The 23,616-nt window shown below is 34.5% G+C and overlaps 1 pseudogene; it reads right to left on the minus strand.

Annotated features, from left to right (window-relative positions):
- Positions 1-19,867: 19,867 nt before the first annotated feature.
- LOC111549506 lies at positions 19,868-20,488 on the minus strand (annotated as a pseudogene).
- Positions 20,489-23,616: the final 3,128 nt, after the last annotated feature.

Raw genomic sequence — 23,616 nt, forward strand, 5'->3', positions numbered from 1 at the left:
ATATGCTGACTTTATCACAGAGGTGGTATTTGCGTATTTCTTAAGACCTGATATGTCTAGGGACATTCTCAAATATATGAGTGGTTTTTAACACCACATTTCAGGACTTCTATAATGATAATTCTCTGTATTATTTTATTTTTTTCTTCTTCATTGAATAAATCACAATGCTTTTCTAATATTTTCCACCTATTTTACTCTACAATACAAAATATGAAACCCTTGTTTTTTACCATTCAACCAGACAATTCTGGAATGATGGATATTTTTCTTAATTGAGGCATTTAGTTTAACAGAAAGGTTTTAATTTTTTCTTATTTATCACCGAGGATTTGTTTAATAGTGAGATTTGCAAAATTCACCAATGCAAGCTGAATGCAAGCTGAAGAGTCAATTGATTCTCAATTTAGGGCAATTAGTTCCCAAATAATACAAACAGAGCATCTCATATATAAGTGGATACAAAGAAAAAATTACCTCAGGTGGTGAAAAACATTTTATTTTTCAGGAATTGACAAAAGAAATCTACAATGCACACTGTCAAAGAATTCCATAGGTAGACTGAACAACACTCCACTGGAACATTATTGTGAATATAGTATGATAAATAGATTCACCACACAGAGTTGTGATATGTCAATGAAAGAAATGTCCTCTAAAGCATCGTTGTACAAAACATGATTCACAGATCAGAAATATAGGTATCAGTCAGGAGTGTGGTAGAAATTCAGAATCTTATGCCTCACCTCAAACCTACTGCGCCAGAATCTGGATTTTATTAATGCTCAATCTTCTCCTTAAAAAAAAAAAAATTCCAATATACATGATTTCATTCATAGTTTAGGTGAAACTCTAACTTAGTACACCTATTTAGCCAGGGTTTCTTTTCTGTAATTTTGAAATGAATATCTCTTTTGAGTCCCCTGTCAGAAGCCAAAGCTGCATATTATTAATTTCATTAACTGATATCTTGATAAACACATTTACATTTAATTTTTGTAGAAATGTCATACAGTACATATGTATACATTGTTATATTCAGTTTATAATACATATTATCAGAGATAGTACCAGTAATAAATATGAGCATTTTAAGTTATATTGCAATACTTTTTGACTGACAGAAAAATAATGAAGGAAATACATTGATGAAAGTTAGATTTGGTCTATGATCAGGAATATAGCAAAATTTCAAAAGTACAAACAAATGAAGTGAACAACAGCCAGGAGGTAAGGTAAGAAAATGCCCCTAAAGACATCCAGATGCATTGCAATAGCTTTTCTGAAAATGTGGTCTAGGAACCAGTTATTTTGGTTACCTGTGATAAATACAAAGATTCTGTCTTCACCACTAAGTCTACTGAAGCTACCTTTGAATGTGGAATCCCTGAATTCTGCATTTTACTTCCCCTGGTGATTTACATGCATATTACATTTGTCAATAATTAATTCAATTTCAATAAAATATAGATTTCATACAATCTATATTTTATTTTATGTTATGGAAAACTTAACCTATATCCCCATCATTAATGTTGATTGAAAAAGAATTAATATTCTCAGGCAAGTAATGATGCAAATATGTCTATAAAAATTCTTGAAATACCACTTCAACAGACACTGTAAAAGACTATCTAATGACTTTTTCCCTGTACATAAATTCTGATTCTTTTTACTGTTTTCACTTCATGAACTTTAAGAGAATATACTCTTCTGTGAGTTCCTACTGAGAGAAGAGAGGAAATTGACTGAGTTCTTTCCTTTTTGTAGTAGTTACTCTTTCGCAACTCTACCTTCAATTTGGGTGAACACTGCAGGAAAGTTTCAGGGATATGACACTCCTATTAGACCAAATAGGTTTTAGAGCTGCCACTTAAAAGGAGGGAGAATAAACCCATGGAAACTTAGTTTTAGTTTCAACATTTTTGTCAATTAATGTAACCTTGGGGAATATCATTTAACTTCTCTCAGCCCGATTTGAAACATAAAACAGCTAGACTGGAATATTCCTAATGTTCTTTCTATTTCTAGAAGTCCATAATTCCAAATAAATTAATTTAAATCTTGAATTTAACAAATATTGTTTTAAAGAAACTAATACCAATAACTCAACAGAAATTATTTTCTACAGTTTTTTTTTTTTTTTTTTGAGACGGAATCTCGCTCTGCCGCCTAGGCTGGAGTGCAATGGCCGGATCGCAGCTCACTGCAAGCCCCGCCTCCTGGGTTTACGCCATTCTCCCGCCTCAGCCTCCCAAGTAGCTAGGACTACAGGCGCCTGCCACATCGGCTAGTTTTTTGTATTTTTTAGTAGAGAGGGGGTTTCACCCTGTTAGCCAGGATGGTCTCGATCTCCTGACCTCGTGATCCGCTCGTCTCGGCCTCCCAAAGTGCTGGGATTACAGGCTTGAGCCACCGCGCCCAGCCATATTTTCTACAGTTTTTAAACAGCTCACTACAGAAGACTCTTTTATGATCATTTAAATTAAAAATTTATGGTACAGACTTTTGCAGATAACTCTCTGAGCAATGTCCAATTAATTCTTTGATTACATCACTAGTGGAACTTTTTCTTCTACCAAAGATGTCAGATTATCCCAATAGCAACATCTGCAGCAGTTTATAGGGAGCACAAATTTGCAGCCTCACAGCTATACATCCCTGAGATGTGGATTGTGTTTCTTTATTTTTTAATGGTTATGTATGCCTTCAAGTTAAGTATCCCTCCAATAATCTGGATATATAGCTATTCTAAGTATAACATTTTAGCAAACTCCTTTACAAATTCTTTAATTTTAGTTTTCCAAGTATTTTACATAATATGGTCAGTGGTCGGACACACTTGAGTTGGAATCACTGTAATTATAATTAAAGTTAAGTCAGGCTAGGATACGTTATCTTCACTATTGAGGCCATTCACTAAATATCTTGTAATAAATAATACTTCAGTGTTTCAGGTGACCTGAGAAGTATTTAGAACACAAAAATATGTTTCCTTAAAGCCCTACAGAATGTGACCTCCTGGCCCTCTTTTGTCTTGTCTCTTACCATATTCCCCATTGTACATCTGCTCAATCACCACTAACTCCTTGTTTTTCCCTGAAATTGCAGCACTTGATCTGCTTTAGTCATATTTTCATAGCTTCCATTGTCTGTAACACTCTTATCCCAGCTTGCCAAACTTGCTGTTTAAGACACCATTTATGCCGTGAAAAAGGAACACTTCGATAGTGCTGGTGGGAATGAAAACTAGTACAAACACTAGGGACAACAGTGTGGAAATTCCTTAAAGAACAACAAGTAGAACTAGCATTTGATCCAGCAATCCCACTACTGAGTATCTACCCAGAGGAAAATAAGTCATTATATGAGTGGATAAAGAAATTGTGATATATAAACACAATGGACAACTACTCAGCCATAAAATATATATATATATATATAAAACTATATATATATATATAAAACTATATATATAAAAAACTATATAACAACGTCACTATGTATATACACTATATATATCACCATATGTAATTGCATATCACCATATATAACTATATAATGGTGTATAAATGCATATCACTATATATAACAATATATAACTATATATATAACATACATACACACACACAAACACACAAAATGGAATACTACTCAGCCATAAAAAGGAATGAATTAATGTCATTTGCAGCAACCTGGATGGAATTGGAGACTATTATTCCAAGTGAAGTAACTCAGGAATGGAAAATCAAACGTTGTATGTTCTCACTCATAAGTAGGAGCTAGGTTTTGAAGAAACAAAGGCATAAGAATGATACAACGGATTCTAGGGACTTAGAGGGCAAGGGTGGGAAGGGGTGAGGGATAAAAGGTTACAAATTGGGGTCAGCATATACTGCTTGGGTGATAGGTGCACCAAAATCTCACAAATCACTACTAAATTACTTACTCATGTAACCAAATACCACCTGTTCCCCGAAAACCTACGGAAATAAAATTTGTAAAAAGACACCGATATGATTTGAATTTGTGTGCCTGCCCAAATCTCATGTTGAACTGTAATCCCCCATGTTGGAGGAGAGACTCAGTAGGAGATGATCGGGAAAGGGGGTGGATTTTTCCTCATGATAGTGAGTTTTCGTGAAATCAGTTGTTTACTGTGTAGCACCTCTCTCTTCTCTCTCTTACTCCTTCTCTGGCCATGTAAGACATGCCTGCTTCCCCTTCGCCTTCCCCCATAATTATACATTTCCTGAGGCCTCCCCAGCTGTGCCTCCTGTGCAGCTTGCAGAACTGTGAGTCAATTAAACCTCTCTGTGTGTGTGTGTGTGTGTGTGTGTGTGTGTGTATAAATTACCCAGTCTCAAGTGTCTCTTTATAGCAATGAGAGAACAAACTAATACAGACACCTGGTGATTTTTATGTTAAAGTATATTTTAATTGAAATATAACTGTGACAGGCTGAATTGTGACCCCCTAAAAATTCTAGTATGTTGAAGTTTTAACCCTCAGTACTGAGACTGCTTTTATAGATAGGATTTGCAAAAAGGTAATTAAGTTACAATGACATCATCAGATCATCAAAGTGGGTCCTAATCTAATCTGAATGCTATCTTTTTAAGAAGAGAGAATTTGGACACAGAAAAACAGAAGGATGAATATGAGAAGACACAGGAAGGAGTCAACCATACAGAAGCTAAGGAGAGTTCTCAGAAGAAACTACCCTTGCTGACACCTTAATCTTGGATTTCTAGCCTCCAGAACTGTGAAAGAATACCCTTTTGTTGTTTAGTCAGTCTTGTCTATGACACTTCATTGCAGCAGTCCTAGAAAACTACATAATAACATGTAATAAAGTAGAAAGATTATAAGCAGGAAATGTGATGACCTTTTAGAAAGTGAACACACCTATTTAAATGGCGCCCAGATAAAGATATATATATACTATACCAAGAATCCTGTAAGCCCCACCCATACCAACTTTTATTCTCTAGGTAGCCATTATCCTGATATCTAACGTAATTAATTCATTTTGCCAGTTCTTTACAATTTTATGACAATTATATCACAAGGAAGTTACACTTTGGTGCCTGGCTCATTTCCTTCAACATTATGATTATTCATACCATTGTGCATATTTATGTTTCTTTTTATTTTCTTTTCATTTAATGAGTATTCCCTTGTATGCATATCACAAAAGTTATATACCCATTGTGCTATTAGTAACATTTGGGTAGTTTCTAGTTTTTCACTGCTGCAATAGTGTGAACAAGTTAAATAACATTCTTACGCAGGTTCTTGGTGAAAATATGTATTCATTTTAGTTGTATATATACTTACAAGTGAAAGTTCTAGATCACAGAAATTTACCTTTTCAACTTTAGTAGGCAATTTCAGCTTTCCAAAATGTTTGTCCCAATTAGCACAACCTTATTAGAATATGGATGTTTCAGTTACTTTGCACGTTAATTAACATTTGCTGTTAATAGATTTATTCAATTCAGTCATTCTGACGGACATGTAGGCATATGTCACTGTATTATTTTCCTAACAACACTTTGTCTGTATGTTTATTCAGCATTTAGATAACCTTTCAAAAAAGTTTTTGTTCAAGGCTTTAGTCCATTTTCTATTTGTTAGCCTTATGTTATTTTGGTAGTGATCATTTGTTTTCTGTTTTTGTTCATTGCTTTATAGGAGTTCTGTAATTTTTTGGATGAGTTATTTGTCAGATAATCAACCATATTGATAATTTATTTTCACATTCACTGCTATGCTTTTGATTTTCAACTTACAGTAAAGTTGCAATATGAGTAGTACAAAGAATACTTGTAAATCTTTTACCTAGTCTTGGCTATTATTAATATTTTGCCACTTTTGCTTTATCATTTTTTCTAATATAGTTCAGTGTTTACTTCCTAAGATTAGAGACACTGTGTACATTTAATATTATGAATAGTACTGTCTAAACTGTGCTTAGTATTTCAATTTGGAAATAAGTTAGTGTATTTCATGGCTTTTTAGATTTCATTTTCAGTTCAAATATGCTCTAAAATCATCTACTATATAGTTGCCATATTTTTAAATCTTTTTAAAATATCAGCACTTAATTGTTTGTCTTTTATGATGTTGATATTTTGAAGACTGTTTTTACTTTTTTTTAAATAGAACATTTCTCCTTCAGGATTTTTATGCCCTATGTTTACTTGTGTTTAAATTCAAGTTATGTATTCTCAGGGTGAATGTTATATAAGTGATTGCACATCCTTCTCAGAATGTCACATCTGGAGGCATATGATGTCCATATACCCCTCTCATTGGTGATGAGGTGTCATCACTCAGCAGTGATGCTGTTCAATTTTTCCAGTATATAATTAGTATATTTTCTGATATAAATACAACTTGTGAAATATACATTAAGAGCATAAAATATTCTAGTTCTCATCAATATTTTTGTGTAGAGTTCATATTTATTAATGATCCTTGAAGGAATATTTTTATAATTTTGATGGACAAAACAGGATGATTTTACAACTACAGGACTCATTTTACTTTTACCAGTTGGCATCCAGTATTCTAAACAAGAGCACCTTAATGTATCTATTCATTTATTTTTATTATCACTTATGATTTTCTCAAGTTTTAATAATTCATATTTTATTATCATAATTAACTGTCTTTATAGTCAAACTGTCACAGATTTGGCAATGGGATTTTCTTCAATTTGACTTCTGTGCTTTTGTGACATATCCTCATCACTTTCTGATATAGCCATATTTTCTGGTATGACATGATCCTCCTTGTTAATCTCAAACCTATCGTTCCCTTGTTTCTGAGAGTCATTGCTCAAAGTGTTCTAGTAGCTTTTAATGATCTTTAGACTAAGATCCAGTCTAAATACAAAGACACATAGTCCCAAAATTATGTGTTTATACACTGATGTCTTCAATTTTAGTTCCTTGTCGTTGGTTCTATCTTACCATTTCATTTTTATATCAATAACTTCCTTCTGTCTCACAGAGAGAACCCTCACATTCAATGTACTTCACTTTCAATATCAGTATATTTGCTCATTCTTATATTCATAATAGTTTAAAAATTACTTTGCTTATACTAAATTAAGAAAACAAATTATTTAAAAGAACTAAAGATTTGTTTTCTCCTGTACTCCAACCCCTGTTGATCCCGCTAATATTGCTATTTATTTATTTATTTTTTTGAGACAGAGTCTCACTGCGACACCCAGACTGGAGTGCAAAGGTGCGATCTCAGCTCACTGCAACCTCCACTTCTCAGATTCAAGCGATTCTCCTGCCTCAGCCTCCCAAGTAGCTGGGATTACAGGCACCTGCCATCATGCCTGGCTAATTTTTGTATTTTTTTTTTTTCAGTAGAGACAGGGTTTCACCATGTTAGCCAGGTTGGTCTCAAACTCTTGCTCTTGACCTTGGGTTATCTGCCTGCCTTGGCCTTCCAAAATGCTGGGATTATAGGATTGCTATTCATTTAAAATGGTATTGTGATCGATTGCTTTTATTCTAGTTTTCTTCTCCTACTTTTTATTAATGTTTTAATTGTTCTTAAGTATGCAGAACATTAAAGTGCTTCCAAAGGCAAAGTTATGCAAATAATTATACTAGAAATATAACACTCTGTCACATTTTTCTTCTATCCCAGTTCACCACTCAATTTTTATAGGTAAGCAAATGTATTGCTTTTTGTGTTACTTTAATTGTTTTTTGGCGCAGACTACCATGTAACTTAAACAATGTACAGGAAACAAACAAACAAAAAAACAAAAAAACACATTAAAAAGTGGGCAAAAGACTTGAATAGTCACTTCTCAATACAAGACATACATGATGCATCATATGAAAGAAAGCTCAACATTACTAATCATTAGAGGAATGCAAGTCAAAATCACGATGAGATACCATCTCACACCAGTCAGAATGAATAGCATTAAAAGGCCAAAAAGCAACAGATGTTGACAAGGTTGCTGAGAAAACGAAATGCTTTTACACTGTTGGTGGGTGCGTAATTAACCATTATGGAAGACAGTGTGACGATACCTTAAAGTTCTAGAGACAGAAATACCATTTGACCCAGCAATCTGCTTACTGAGTATACACCCAAAGGAATATAAATCATTATATTATAAACATACATGGATGCCTGTGTTCATTGCAGTACTATTCACAGTAGCAAACACCTAGAATCAACCAAAATGCTCATCAATGATAGACTGGATAAAGAAAATACGGTACCTATACTTTTTGTATATGTGGTACATATATCAATATGTGGTACATATATCAATATATGGTACATATTGAGGTTGAACTGAAGCATATTGAATATGAGGATTCTCACTGTGAGAGATAAAGAAGGTATCAATATGACAATGAAAACAGTAAGATAGAACCAATAACAATTAATTAGAATTGAATGGAATACTATGCAGCCATAAAAAGAAACAAGATCATGTTATTTCCAGGGATATGCATGGAGTTGGAAGACATTATTCTCAGCAAACTAACACAGGAACAGAAAACCAAACACCACATATCCTCACTTCTAAGTGGGAGCTGAGTGATGAGAACACACGGACACAAGTGGGGGACAACACCCTCTGGGGCCTGTCAGAGGGCACGGGGGGTATGGAGAGCATCAGGAAGAATAGCTAATGGATGCTGAGCTTAACATGTAGGTGATGGGATGAGCTGTGCAGCAAACCACCATGATACACATTTACCCATGTAACAAACTTGCACATTCTGCACATGTACCCCTGAACTCAATATGAAAGTTGAAGAAAAAGAAGAGCAAGATGTGCCAGAAAGCCCACACTGTCCCCATAGTCACCTTTACCCTCACTCTCTTTGGCACTGGAGTCTCTAGACATAGGTACCACATTGGCCATAGGTACATCCATTGTTTAGAGGACTGATTTGTAACTGGCCTTGGAGAAGCAACAGTTAAACCTCATACATTTGTCCCATTATTTATCCATATGCCTGCCTTTTACCAAAGCCTGAACGGAGCAATGCTCCCTAAAGTGAGTTACACTAGCAACCTGTTCCAAAAGCAACTTGAGAGATTGTTAAAAATGGCAATTTCTACACCTCATTCAGCAATTAGAATCCCTTGGAGTTGGACACAAAATCTGCACTTTTGAAAATTTTCAAGGGTATACTGACATTGAGAAGCCCTGCAAGAGATCACTAGACATGCTTTCCTCAAACTGAACTAGTCATCTAACTAGCTTAGAGTACTTTTAAAAAATCGCTCTCAAGGCCCCATCCCTTTAGAGATCTGAAGGGCTGGGGTTGGGCAGGGAGTCCTGACAAAGCAGGAGCACCCCTGGGGTTGGACACTTAGTCTGATTTGGAACCATTGCCAAAAGTTGTCCTCCTGGTAAATTACTATTCTACTGCTTGAATAAATAAAATAATTAGTTCACAAGTCTTTCCTGGTGTAATTACAAAGGGGTAGCTGAGTTGCAGTTTTATTGAATTACCACAGAAATATTTTAATAAACAAAAAGGCAAAAAAAAAGCTACAATTAGGCATTTACATTTTATTATTCTTCTTTTGGTGAAACACAAAATGTCACATACTGCAATTTGTTTCCTTTGAATTTTGCAATTTTCAGTTAAGAAAATATCCTAGAAGGCACTTCCTATCAGGTTATAAAATTCTGTCTCACTCTTTTGTGCAGTTACCTAATATCCAGTTATGTGGATGTACTATAGTTTATGCAATCAATCATCTAAAGTTGGACATTTAGTTTCCAATCTTTTTATTATTATACTTTAAGTTCTAGGGTGTATGTACAGAATGTGCAGGCTTATTACATAGGTATACACGTGCCATGGTGGTTTGCTGCACCCATCAACCCGTCATCTAGTGAACTTCCCCAGCCTAACAAGGCAGGCCAACATTCAAATTCAGGAAATACAGAGAACACCACAAAGATACTCCTCGAGAAGAGCAACCCCAAGACACATGATCATCAGATTGAACAAGGTTGAAATGAAAGAAAAAATGTTAAGGGCACTCAGAGAGAAAAGTCGGGTTTCCCACAAAAGTCGGGTTTCCATTTCCCACAAATGGAAACCCATCAGACTAACGGTGGATAGCTCTGCAAAAACCCTACAAGCCAGAAAAGAGTGGGGGCCAATATTTAACATTCTTAAAGAAAATAATTTTCACACCAGAATTTCATATCCAGCCAAACTAAGCTTCAAAAGTGGAGGAGAAATAAAATCCTTTACAGACAAGCAAATTCTGAGAGATTTTGTCACCACCAAGCCTGCCTTACAAGAGCTCCTAAAGGAAACACTAAACGTGAAAAGGAATAACCAGTACCAGGCACTTCAAAAACATACCAAATTGTAAAATCCAATAATTTTTATTGCAAATAGTTCTTCATTTAATAATCTTGTACATATATACTTCTATATTTTTAGATGCATATCAATAAGGTAATGTCTAAGTCATATAGCTTTATCAAAGGAAAAATCAATAGGTAATTTTGTTAGTTACCAATGAATTTTTTTTCATTACAATCACTTTTTACTGTATGGCAATGCATGAGGGCACATATTTCCCTACAGTCTCACCAACAAAGTGTTTGAATTTTTGCAAATGTTTGACAAATTGTATCTAATTGCTATTTTAAAGAATTTATCTTACTGTGGAAATTGAAATTTTTCATATGCTTGGGAGTCATTTTTATACATCTGAATTGTCTGTGTGTATTAGTCCAGTCTCACACCACTATGAAGAAATACCTGAGAATACATAATTTATAAAGAAAAGAGGTTTTTTTGACTCACAGTTCCAAATGACTGGGAGGCCTTTCGAAACTTGTAATCATGGTGGAAGGCACCTCTTCACAAGGTGGCAAGAGAGAAACTGAGTGCTAGCAGGGGAAATGTCAGTTTCTTATAAAACCATCAGATCTCATAAGACTCACTTATTATCATGAGAACCGGATGGGGGAAACTGCCCCCATGATTTCATTACCTCCACCTGGTTCTAGCCTTGGTATGTGAGGATTATAGGGGTTATACTTCAATGTGAGATTTGGGTGGGAACACAGAGCCAAACCATATCATTTTGCTCCAGTCCGTCCCAAATCTCATGCCCTCACATTTCAAAACATGCCCTTCCAACAGTCCCACAAAGTCTTAACTAATTCCAACATTAACACAAGTGCAAAAGTGCAAAGTCTCATCTGAGACAAGGCAAGTCCCTTCTACCTATGAACTTGTAAAATCAAAAACAGGTTAGTTATTTCCTAGATACAATGGAGGCACTGGCATTGGGTAAATACAACTATTCTAAATGGAAAAAATTGGCCAAAAGAAAAGGGCTACAGGTCCCACAATGTCCAAAATCCAATAAGGCAGTCATTAAACCTTAAAGTTCCAAAATGTTCTGCTTTGACTCCAGGTCTCACATCCAAGTCACACTGATACAAGAGGTGAGTTCCAATGGTTTTGGGCAGCTCTGCCCCAGTGGCTTTATAGGGTAAATCTCCCCTGCCAGCTGCTTTCATGGGCTGGCATTGTCTGCAGCTTTTCTAGATGCATGGTGCAAGCTGTCAGTGGATTTATTATTCTGGGGTGTGGAGGATAGTGGCCCTCTTCTCACAGCTGTATTAGCGAGTACCCCAATGGTAACTCTGTATGGGGGCTCCAACCCCATACTTCCCTTCTGCACTGCCCTAGCAGAGGTTCTCCATGAGGGCCCCATCCCATAGCAAAATTCTGCCTGGACATCCAGGTATTTCCATACATCCTTTGAAATCTAGGTGGAGGTTCCCAAACCTCATTATTGTCTTCTGTACACCTGCAGGCACAATACCATGTGTAAACTGCCAAGGCTTGATGCTTCTCCCCTCTGAATGAATGGCATGAGCGGTACCTTGGCCCCTTTCTGGTATGGCTGGAGCTGAAGCAGCTGGGACTCAGAGCACCACGTCTTAAGGCTGCATAGAGCAGTCAGGTCCTGGGCCTTGGCCACAAAACCATTTTTCCTTCCTAAGCCTCTGGACCTGTGATAGGACATGTTGCCATGAAGGCCTCTGACATACCCTGGAGACATTGTTCCAATTGTCTTGGTGATAGCATTCATCTCCTCATTACTTATGCAAATTTCTGCAACTGACCTGAATTTATCCCCAGAAAATGGGTTTTCCTTTTCATCACATCATCAGGCTGCAAATTTTCCAAAATGTTATGCTCTACTTCCTCTTGAATGCTTTGCCACTTAGAAATTTCTTCTGCCAGATACCCTAAATCATCTCTCTCAAATTCCAAGTTCCACAGATCTCTAGGGCAGGGACAAAATGCCACTGGTGTCTTTGCTAAAGCATAGAAATAGTGACCCTTATACCAGTTCAAAACAAGCTTGAGGCAACCTTATCCTGGACTTCATTGTTCATATCACTATCAGTATTTTGTTCAAGGCCATTTAACAAGTCTTTAGGACATTTCAACCTTTCCCACATCTTCCTGTTTTCTAAGCCCTCAAAGTTTCTATGAAGATCCAAACTTTCCTACATTTTCCTGTTTTCTTAGAGCCATCTAAACTGTTCCAACCTCTGCCTGTTATCCAGTTCCAATGTTGGTTCTACTTTTTAGGGTATCTTTATAGCAGCATCCCACTCTTGGTACTAATTTACTGTATTAGCTCATTCTCATGCTGCTATGAAGAAATACCTCAGACTGGGTAATTTATAAATATAAGAGATTTAATTGACTACCAGTTCCACATGGCTGGAGAGGACTTAAGAAACTTACAATCATGACAGAAGGTACCTATTCACAGGGCAGCAAGAGAGAGAATGAGTTCCAGTAGGGGAAATCTCAGATGCTTAAAAAACCAAAAGATCTCATGAGACTCACTCATTTGGACGAGAACAGCATAGGGAAAACCACTCCCAAGATACTATTACCCCTACCTGGTTCTGCCTTGGACATGTGGTAATTATGGGTATTACAGTTTAAGGTGAGATTTGGGTGGGGACACACAGCCAAATCATATCACTGTGTATAAATTTTTGTCTATTTTTCTATGATATTTTTCTTTTTAATTATTAATATTTCTTCATATATTAGTAACAGTATATTTGATTTATGTTTATGGTGTTTTTGGTATGCAAGTTTTTATGTAGTTTTACATGTCATTTGCTTTATTTTTTTCTATGTTACTACTTTTAAAATCATGGTTATAAAGTTTTCTCCAACATAGAGGTTATAAAATAATTTGCTATATTTTCTTTCAGAATGTGTATTGATTGCTTTTTATATTTAGACATGATACATTTGCAATTAATATTAGTGTATTGAAACATAAATTGCTTTAAATTTTTTGTTAATTATTTAGTTCATTTCTGAATGGCTGTCCAGTTGACTCAACATTATAATGTTAAAATGACATGTTTGCCTAAAGAATTTGAGATTTCTATATGGAGATGAAACATGTTTTTCTGAAGTTACACTTCTGCTTCATTGGTCTTGTTGTCTCCATATATTCCAGAACCATATTGATATAATTATAGATCCTTTTATATTTTTGTATCTACCGGGGCACGTCTTACATCATAGTCTTGTTTTCAGGGTTTTCCTAGATATTTTTGTAAACTTATATATTTATATGAATGTTATTGTCAACTTGTAAGGCACCATTTAAAAATTGGTAATTTAATACCAATTTTATATTATATTTTATATGTAGTATGTTAATTTTTCAATTAATCTAAAGGGATAATTCAAACATTTCTTAACTGATTTCTATAGTGACTTTTGATTAATAAAATGTCTTAATTTTGATATAATTGAAAAACTCTTCACTTAATGATTAGTGAAATTTTCATTCTGGTAAAGCATCTTTAACTACTTCAAGATCATAAAGATATTCATATGTTTTCCCTTAAAATTATTATTGTTTTAATTATATATTCACATCTGTAAACCATCTGAAATTGATTTTTTCTCCATGTATGAAGAGAAGACTCAAATGCATTATTTCTGTGTAGATATCAACTTTATCAAAAATAATTTATTAAAAGTTATTTAATTTTCCTGTAAACTGTGGTGTCTAGTCAGGTGACTATATTTGGGTAAGTATCTGGATTCTACTATACATTTGATTTGGCAACTTCTTTGTGCTAATATGACACTGTCTTATTGATTGTTGCCTTGTGATATTTTGTACAATCTGGTTGTGTGGAGGGTTTTTTGTTTTGTGTTTTTGTACTTGCAGTGAATCTAGGCATCAGTTTGGGAAGAAATAACATTTAAGTATTGACACTTCTTCTTAATAAACATGGTATATTTCCCACAAATTTGTCTTCTTTGATTTCTCTCAGAAATATTTGTGGTTTTCAGTGTAGCAATTTTGTAGACTTATTTTTAGGTTTTAGATATTTGATGTTAAAATTTTGATGCTTCTGTAAAATTATCATTTGTTTAGTTTTTACTAGTGGTGTGTAAAATTGTAAGTGTTATTTTATATTTAACATTAGTAACAATGTTAAGTACATTCGTTATTCTAATATTTATTTCTGTAGACTCTTCTGAGTTTTGTACTTATAAAATTATATTGTCTATAAAGAATGAAAAGTTAATTTATTCTTTTCAGTTAAAGTATTTTGCTATGTTTTCAAGGGACACTAGCCTATTGCTTCCTTGTTTACAAGCAATTTTTTATCTTTATTAGTACTGCAATTTTGACTTCATAGTTCAAGTTGGAAAATATTTAATTTTTTCCCATTCTCTGGAGGATAATTGCAAAATTGTTCTAATTTCTTTGATTAAATTTCAGAAGAATTGGTTTTGAAGATCTCTATTCCTAACAGAGAGATTTTAATAACAATTTATTTTTTTAATCCATACAACCATTCAGATTTCGTATTTCTTCTTGCCAACATTTTAGTAAGTTGTGTTTTTTTAGTAAATATTGCAATGTAGCTATTTACATTTTTATGATAGTTAATTGGTCATTTTACTCCTGGAACTTATACAAATTTGCTCTAACATAGATTACTATGGCTCTTGACTAACCTAACATTTTCTATACAAGATTTGCATTTCTGTGCATGTTTCAGTTGCAACTTCTTGCTTGGAGTGTGCAGTCTTCATCTTCCATCCTATACTTGTAGGTGTGTTAAACTGCTTTGGTGAATTTCGGCTCTCATGGCCGCACCTGCTTTAGCTCAGCATTCTGCTTTTCAGTGCTTTCTTTGTTACTGACCCTGAGTCTTCTCCTATTTTTCCTGTAATTCTAGAACATTGCTGTAAACATTGTGCATGTTATCCACTATTTTCAGCTTTTTGAAAAATACACATTTTATGTTATCTTTATATAAAGTATTTATACAAAATTTTATATATCTTTATACAAATGATACATTTATATGCACATTTACATGGAGAATGATACACAAAAAAGTAAGAATTTATAATTAAATATTAAGATTAGCATGAAATGGATGCTCTCCTTATTTGATGTTGTACTTCTACATTATTTAAATTATAGACAAAAGTACTTATTCACATTGTAATATACAAATTTAAATTTTTAATTATTTAAAGTGTTAAAATTAAATTTACTCAAAGTATTCAAACAATAAAAAATACCACTTTAAATTTTAAATACAATCTACAGGAATACAACCTTATATGACTAAATTATAAACATATTAAAGACGAAATTTGTGAACACTCGAATTTGAAGAAAATATTTTCATCAGGTTTCATAAAATAATGATAATTGGAAAGAAATATAAACATCATCAATTGTAGTACATTCTTACGATTTGCAGCATTTCAGAAATCACAGAGTTTAGAAAAGGACAGGTCTATTGTTATTTGTCTCTCTCCCTTTCAATTAACACAGCCTCAATTAACCCTTTTCTTCCTAGACCTTATATTATATTCCACTTGAAGAATACAATAATATAACCTACAAGGTTATGACTAAACTGAAAAAACATTTATTTAGAACATTGTTAGAACATATCATTCTTTCACCTTGAATTTATGTTTCAATTCCACTTTGACCACAGGATCTGTCCTGACGTGATACTTATACCTGAAAGTGTGACTATCATCTCATATTTCTCTGACACAAAACTGTGGATATACATAAATATTTTATGTACTTTATATTTTTGAGCTCATAAGTCTGATTTTTAAAGCTTTATGTTAAAGTATTGTATTTTAAAATTTATGTAAGTTTAAAGTACTTTGAAACTTTTGCTGTGAAAAGTTACTTTATTTAAATGTAGTTCATGTCAAAAGTTTTCCTAATTTTTAAAAGTTTTCTAAATTTTTTTAAGTTTTCTAATTTTTAAATCTTTAAAGTTTTTCTAATTTATGTGAAAATTCTTTCTAATTTTTAAAATTTTATGTAAGTTTAAAGTATTGTGAGACTTTGCTATTAATTATCAGTTGACAATTGATCAAAATATTATAAGTACACTGAATTAAATAGTTTATAAATGTTGACATTTCATATTGGAAGTTCTTCACTTAAGGATATAGATATAGTAATTTTTTCTCATGGCTTATGTATTGGGAAGACAATTTCTAAGTACTATAATGTGGAAGCAGTGAAGAATTTTTCACATAAACGACCTACATTTAAATTAAGTAACTTTTCACAGCAAAGTCGCACAATACTTTAAACTTTTGATTTATATGTCAAAGTCACAAGATGATTAGTCATTAGAAATCATTTTAACAATTCATCAACTGACAACTGGATTAAATCTTCTTCAATTATATTGAAAACAATGCACTAGAAAAATTCTGTCCTGTATATTGATTTGTTTAATGTTACTGAAAAGGCATTAAAGTGAAATTAAACATGAGGATTTAGACTTGCCTTTTTATTGCATTCCAGTGATGTTTAAAGTGTGAGAAATAATACCCATCAAGCTACCACTGACTTTCTTCACCGAATAGGAAAAACTACTTTAAAGTTCATATGGAACCCAAAAAGAGCCTGCATAGCCAGGACAATACTAAGCAAAAAGAACAAAGCTGGAGGCATCATGCTACCTGACTTCAAATTATACTATAAGGCTACAATAACCAAAACAGCACGGTCCTGGTACCAAAACAGATATAGAGACCAATGGAACAGAACAGAGGCCTCAGAAATAACACCACATATCTACAACCATCTGATCTTTGACAAACCTGACAAAAACAAGCAATGGGGAAAACATTCCCTGTTTAATAAATGGTGCTGGGAAAACTGGCTAGCCATATGTAGAAATCTGAAACTGGATCCCTTCCTTACGTCTTATACAAATATTAACTCAAGCTGGATTAAAGACTTAAATGTAAGACATAAAACCATAAAAACTCTAGAAGAAAACCTAGGCAATACCACTCATGACATAGGAATAGGCAAAATCTTAATCACTAAAACACCAAAAGCAATGGCAACAGAAACCAAAATTGACAAAAGGGATCTAATTAAACTAAGAACTTCTGCACAGCAAAAGAAACTATCATCAGAATGAACAGGCACTCTACAGAATGGGAGAAAATTTGTACAATCTACCCATCTGGCAAAGGGCTAATATCCAGAATCTGCAAAGAACTTAAACAAATTTATAAGAAAAAAAAAAAACCATCAAAAAAGTGTGGAAAGGGTATGAACAGACACTTCTTAAAAGAAGACATTTATGCAGCCAACAGACACATGAAAAAATGCTCATCATAACTGGTCATTACAGAAATGCATATTAAAACCACAGTGAGATACCATCTCACGCCAGTTAAAATGGTGATCTTTAAAAAGTCAGGAAAAAACAGATGCTGGAGAGGATGTAGAGAAATAGAAATGCTTTTACCCTGTTGTGGGGAGTGTAAATTAGTTCAAACATTATGGAAGTCAGTGTGGCAATTCCTCAAGGATCTAGAACCATAAATACCATTTGACCCAGTGATCCTATTACCAGGTATATACCCAAAGGATTATAAGTCATGCTAATATAAAGACACATACACACATATGTTTACTGCAGCACTATTCACAATAGCAAAGACTTGGAACCAACCCAAAAGTCCATCAATGATAGACTGAATTAAGAAGATGTGGCATGTATACACGATGGAATACTATGCAGCCATAAAAAAGGATGAGTTCATATCCTTTGCAGGGATGAAGTTGGAAACCATAATTCTTGGTAAACTATCACAACGACAGAACACCAAACAACACATGTTCTCACTCATAGGCAAGAGTTGAACAATGAGAACACATGGACACAGGACGGGGAACATCACACACTGGGGCCTGTTGGGGGTGGGTGTCTGGGGGAGGGATAACATTAGGAGGAAAAGCTAATATAAATGATGAGTTGTTGGGTGCAGCAAACCAACATGGCACATGTATACCTTTGTAACAATCCTGCATGCTGTGCACACGTGCCCTAGAACTTAAACTGTAATAAAGAAAGTAAAATAATAATTTTATTTTATTCTTGTCATCAAAGATAGAATTTATTAGTTTTTTTCTCTAAATGCATAGTATGCATTTAGACACAAATTCAAATGTACAGACTATAAATTAAATTCAAATTTTATTGCAACCAATAATGTTCCAAATATTTGCTAGAGAGAAATTTGGAGTATGGTAGGATGCATCTGGTGGCAATGTTGGGATGTGGGAACAGGGACAGGGGAATTAGTCCAAAGGGTTTTTTAAGTGTATAGCTTCTCACCAGCTCAGAACGCACTTAGTGGTTGCAGAGGTAGAAACAGTCATTCCCAAAACCTATGAATCATCAACAAAATGTGCTTATTTACTGTTGGCAGAAAAAAAGAAAAGTATGCTCCTTCAGCAAGTTCTAGTGTATGTACTAACCAAATGTGAATACTATTAGCCTTTTTGTTGTTTTTTCGACAATCTGCATGTAGTCTCATGAATACCTGGAGGGTGGCCAGGTATTTAGTTGCCACACTGACTAAGCAAATTAAAATTGGGCATTTAGGTGTTGAAATGTCTAAGAACTAGTGATGCGGTAATGTGTTTCAAACATATGGGAAAGCTCAAATCAACATTTATTTATCAAACAAGTAATAGTGTTAAAATTTCCAAATTATAAACAATTTTATCTGGTTATTTTGAAATGAAACTCTACATGACTCAAATACTTTAAATTACGTATGAGAAAATAAATAAAAAAACATTGCAAACTAAAGTCTACTGTAAATGAAGTCTACTCCTTATGAGTAAGACATGGTTAAATTATTTGTAAAAATAACTGCAATTATCCTTGTACCTTCATGTGCAGTTTCTCCCATCAAAAAGTGTTGTCTAATTCCCAATTCTTTGAACTGGGATTCAGCCTTCTTCTTTAGAATATGGTGACTACCATACGATTAAGATGAGGGTAGCCTGTTGAAGAAAAAGTAAGTTGTAAATGATAAAGCAATTTTAGACACTTTAGTGAACCCCAACGAACCTAGCAGGTGACTACAGACGCATGATAGCCCAGTTGAAGTCAGGCAGGCCAAACTGAGGTGAACACAAATTGTCAAACTATGTAATAGGAGGATAAATACATTTTGTTTGTTTGTTTGTTTGTTTGTTTGTTTGTTTGTTTGAGATGGAGTCTCGCTCTGTCACCAGGCTGGAGTGCAGTAGTGCAATCTTGGCTCACTGCAACCCCTGCCTCCCGGGTTCAAGCGATGTTTTATTTCATTTTATTTTTTTCAGGCTTAATTCACTTTATTTTTCTTTTATAAAAACCCTTTGTTGTAGCCACAGCTGGAGCCTGGGCCCGCTGCACAGAGACTCTGGTGTGGATCTTGATAAGGTGGTCAGTGAATTCCTAATAGGGAGATTTGGTAAATACAGTCTGCTTCCAGAGGTCAGGGGTCAGGTAACTGTAGGTCTTAGAGATGGCATCAAAGGTGGCCTTGGCGAAGTTGCCCAGGGTGGCAGTGCAGCCCCGGGCTGAGGTGTAGCAGTCATCAGTACCAGCCATCATGAGCAGCTTCTTGGGCACAGGCGCTGAGACGATGCCAGTGCCCCTGGGTGCAGGGATGAGGCGCACCAGCACCGAGACGCAGTGGCCTGTCACCTTGCAAGGGACGGTGTGGTTCCCCCAGTAGCCTCTGCGCATGGGGACAATGGAGAGTTTGGCCAGGATGATGGCCCCACGGATGGCGGTGGCCACCTCCTTGGAGCACTTAACACCCAGGCCGAGGTAGCCATTGTAGTTCCCGATAGCAACAAATGCCTTGAACCTGGTGCGCTGGCCAGCACGGGTCTGCGTCTGCACCGGCATGATCTTCAAAACCTCGTCTTTGAGATAGGCCCCCAAGAAAAAGTCAATGATCTCAGACTCCTTAATGGTCAGAGAAAATAAGTAGATCTCCTCCAGGGACTTGATCTTCATGTCTTTGACCAAGTGGCCCAGCTTGGTGACGGGCATCCAACTCCTTATCCTCGGCCTTGCCTCCACTAGCCCCGCGGCCTGGGCCCTGGCCCCGGATACCACTGCCGAAAGCTCCGTGGAAGCCACCGCGGTTCCCCATCCCAGGGCCACCAGGGCCACTAGGGCCTCCGTCCCCTCCTCCCCCCGCACCGGCGTCATCTGTCATTTGGTGTTTTCTCGGAGAAGCAGCAAGTGATGTTTTAATACAGTAAGTTTTCACCAGGCTTTTTATGCAGTATTATCAATGGCAATAGATACCTGAAAGAGAGAAGACTGATTGTTCCACTGACCTTGTTTCACCACATAGGCCTTGCTAAACAGAGGTCAGAAAAAAAAATTCACACACAATATTACTGTGCATGTAGAAGAACTAAATATTAACATTTTGTAGGCAAAGATTAATTTTGCACAAAAAGTTAATTTAAATTAATAATTTAATTAGTAAATTGAATTCAAGCTAATTAATTCCATATAATGAACAAGATTTTTTAAAGATATAGAAGCTATGTAAAAAAATTACAGCAAGAAATGATAAGAAATAAAATGTAATAAAATGTAAAGAGGGAGAAAGAACAGACGCAGATATTAAGATGGATAAGCAGGAAGCATTCTGGAAGAATGTCATAAAAACATTTCATACAGCAGTCATTTTATTTCTGAAAACAGAAATTTTATGGTCTAAAACATATAAAAGAAAACTGATAATTTATTAAAAATGTGATTAAAAATGAGCTCACTAGATAATAAATTAGGCTTTGCAAAAAAATTGCAGTATATCATGAGTGTCTTTTAACAGTAATAACAGAGTTAAAATAGGTGAAACAGTGTTTCAGTTAGGTACCCTTGTAACACATTTATTATATTGTTCTGAAAATTCTAGTTAATTTTACTAGACAAGACAAAGATCAGAAATATAAATACTGGAAAGAAATAGATAACATGATTATTTTCAGATAATATGGAAATATTTAGAAACACCATAGTGTCAACAAACATTCTGTAAGCAGTACACATTTCAATAAGACAATTACACAAAAATTTGTATAAGATTTCTAATATGTGTAAAAATACATACAAATTTAAAAATATATTAAAATCTTACGACACTATCAAGTAACTTTAGACAGACCCTCTTCTAGATGCTTAAAATTCATAGGCATTGTGATAGTCACTCTTAAAATCCTCACTGTGCAGGTGAGAAAACTGAGGCTCATGAAATTTGAATGAGCTATCACTGCATAACTATTAGTAGCTACAAGATTCTAAGCCCAAGCAGATTAATTCCAGAATCTGTTCTTTAAACTTCTTCCTATACTCTCCTTTGATCCCAGTCACAGGAGTAACAAAATATGAAATGCTAAGGCCAAACTAGTTTTCCAGGATTCTTTAAGAAAAATATTAAATTATGAAAATAAAATAAGAAACATGGAAGGTATGGACCATATCGTTTTTAATTTCCCATCCATATAATTAGCACAGTGCCAGGCACCTGGTAAGAATGGTAAGAATTTAATAAATTATAGTGAATACATAAACGATGTTATTTTATATTGGAGAGATGTTGCAAGAAAACAAGCATTTCCATTTCCTGTTGGTAGGGTGTTAAGTTTGAATAACTATTTGTAGGAAAATTGGTGTTAATAATTATAGTTAAATATATATATACTTTTTGATGAGAAAATTATCTGCTACCATTTATTCTACATAAATAGTCCACATAATGTAGACATGTTTTTGGCAGCAAGGAATTGAAAACTTGATAAATCATGCCTAAAAAAGTACGGATTTATATTTTCTTCAGATAATTGGACATAGGCAATATTTAGTGTTGGTAAATTAGTTCAAACTCTGATCAGTTTCAAGATTTTCTCTCATACTTTTCTGACATCAATAGTATCTTGTATTTTTCTCCTTGTAATTGTTTCTTCATGTTTTCAGTATGTCCAACTAATCTGAAGATGTAACAGCGGCACACCAATGACATCTCTCAGAAAGTAAAGTATCTTACTTAAAATCTGTCCAACAGATTTTAAGTCTGATGTTTAGAATGGAGTTACCCTAATTGCAAGAGAAGATAGCAAAGTAGTTATCTGATATTAAGCATTTATTCAATAATGTTCGCCACACTCTCATCATTGCTGCAATATATACATGCAAACCAGCTAGCCACGTACAATCAGTATGACACTAAAAGAAAAAGCTAGAAAAACATCTAAGTAACTATCAATAACACATTAATCAATTATCATATCACATGTACAGAAAAAAAAGAGAAGGAATAAGATCTGTCTCTCATCAAGCACTTTAGATTTTGGGTGAAGTGTCAAAGTAGCTGAACATATCTTTAGTTATTATGGTGGTAGAAAAGTCTAACAATAGGGGAATATTGTAAAATATTAAAATATATAAAAGAAAATATCATACTAGTCATGCTTTAAAATGCACTCCTTTTAGCAAAACTGAAGACATTCACATTTCAGTGCTTAAGAGTGCAAGCATTATGATGATCCAAGAATTTGTGTGCTAGTGTAGTGTAGGCTTTGGTGTACTACCAAAGACCTGAGTGTTACCAGCTGCTAGGCATAGGGCACTGAGGTGATTAGTGAAGCAATAATATAACATACTTTTTTTTCTGTCTTCATCTTCCTCATCCCCAGACCTTTTTCTTTCTTCGTTTTGTGTTAGCTAAGTTTTCTAGGTTAACATGCTCTCCTGTCTGCATATTTTCATTTCCCAGTTTGATCAGCAATGTTTATTACATCAATATTTATGAACCAAATGGAAGAGACATGTAACACTGTATTGCTGTTGTTTTAACAAATCAAAGCTGTTCTTCTCATCTATAAATATTTCAACCCATACTTAACTAGTCATAGAAAGACAGATGCCTAAGTCCATATCTTAGCATCATAAATTGATGGTAATCTGAGTCATAGTCCATTAGTTATGATTTATGGATCTCATTAAATACAGCTATAGCAATACTTTTTCTGCAAAGAAGAGTTAATAGTAAACAAATTTACTTTGAAGAAATTTAAATTCTTTATAAATAACACATCTATGATATTTCAACACTTCTGCTTCTATAATGCTAATTAGCAGACCAAATCATGGTGTGTGTTGAAATTTCTAACAACCAA

This window comes from Piliocolobus tephrosceles, chromosome 6, assembly GCF_002776525.5.
Source record: "Piliocolobus tephrosceles isolate RC106 chromosome 6, ASM277652v3, whole genome shotgun sequence".
NCBI classification, from domain to species: domain Eukaryota; kingdom Metazoa; phylum Chordata; class Mammalia; order Primates; family Cercopithecidae; genus Piliocolobus; species Piliocolobus tephrosceles.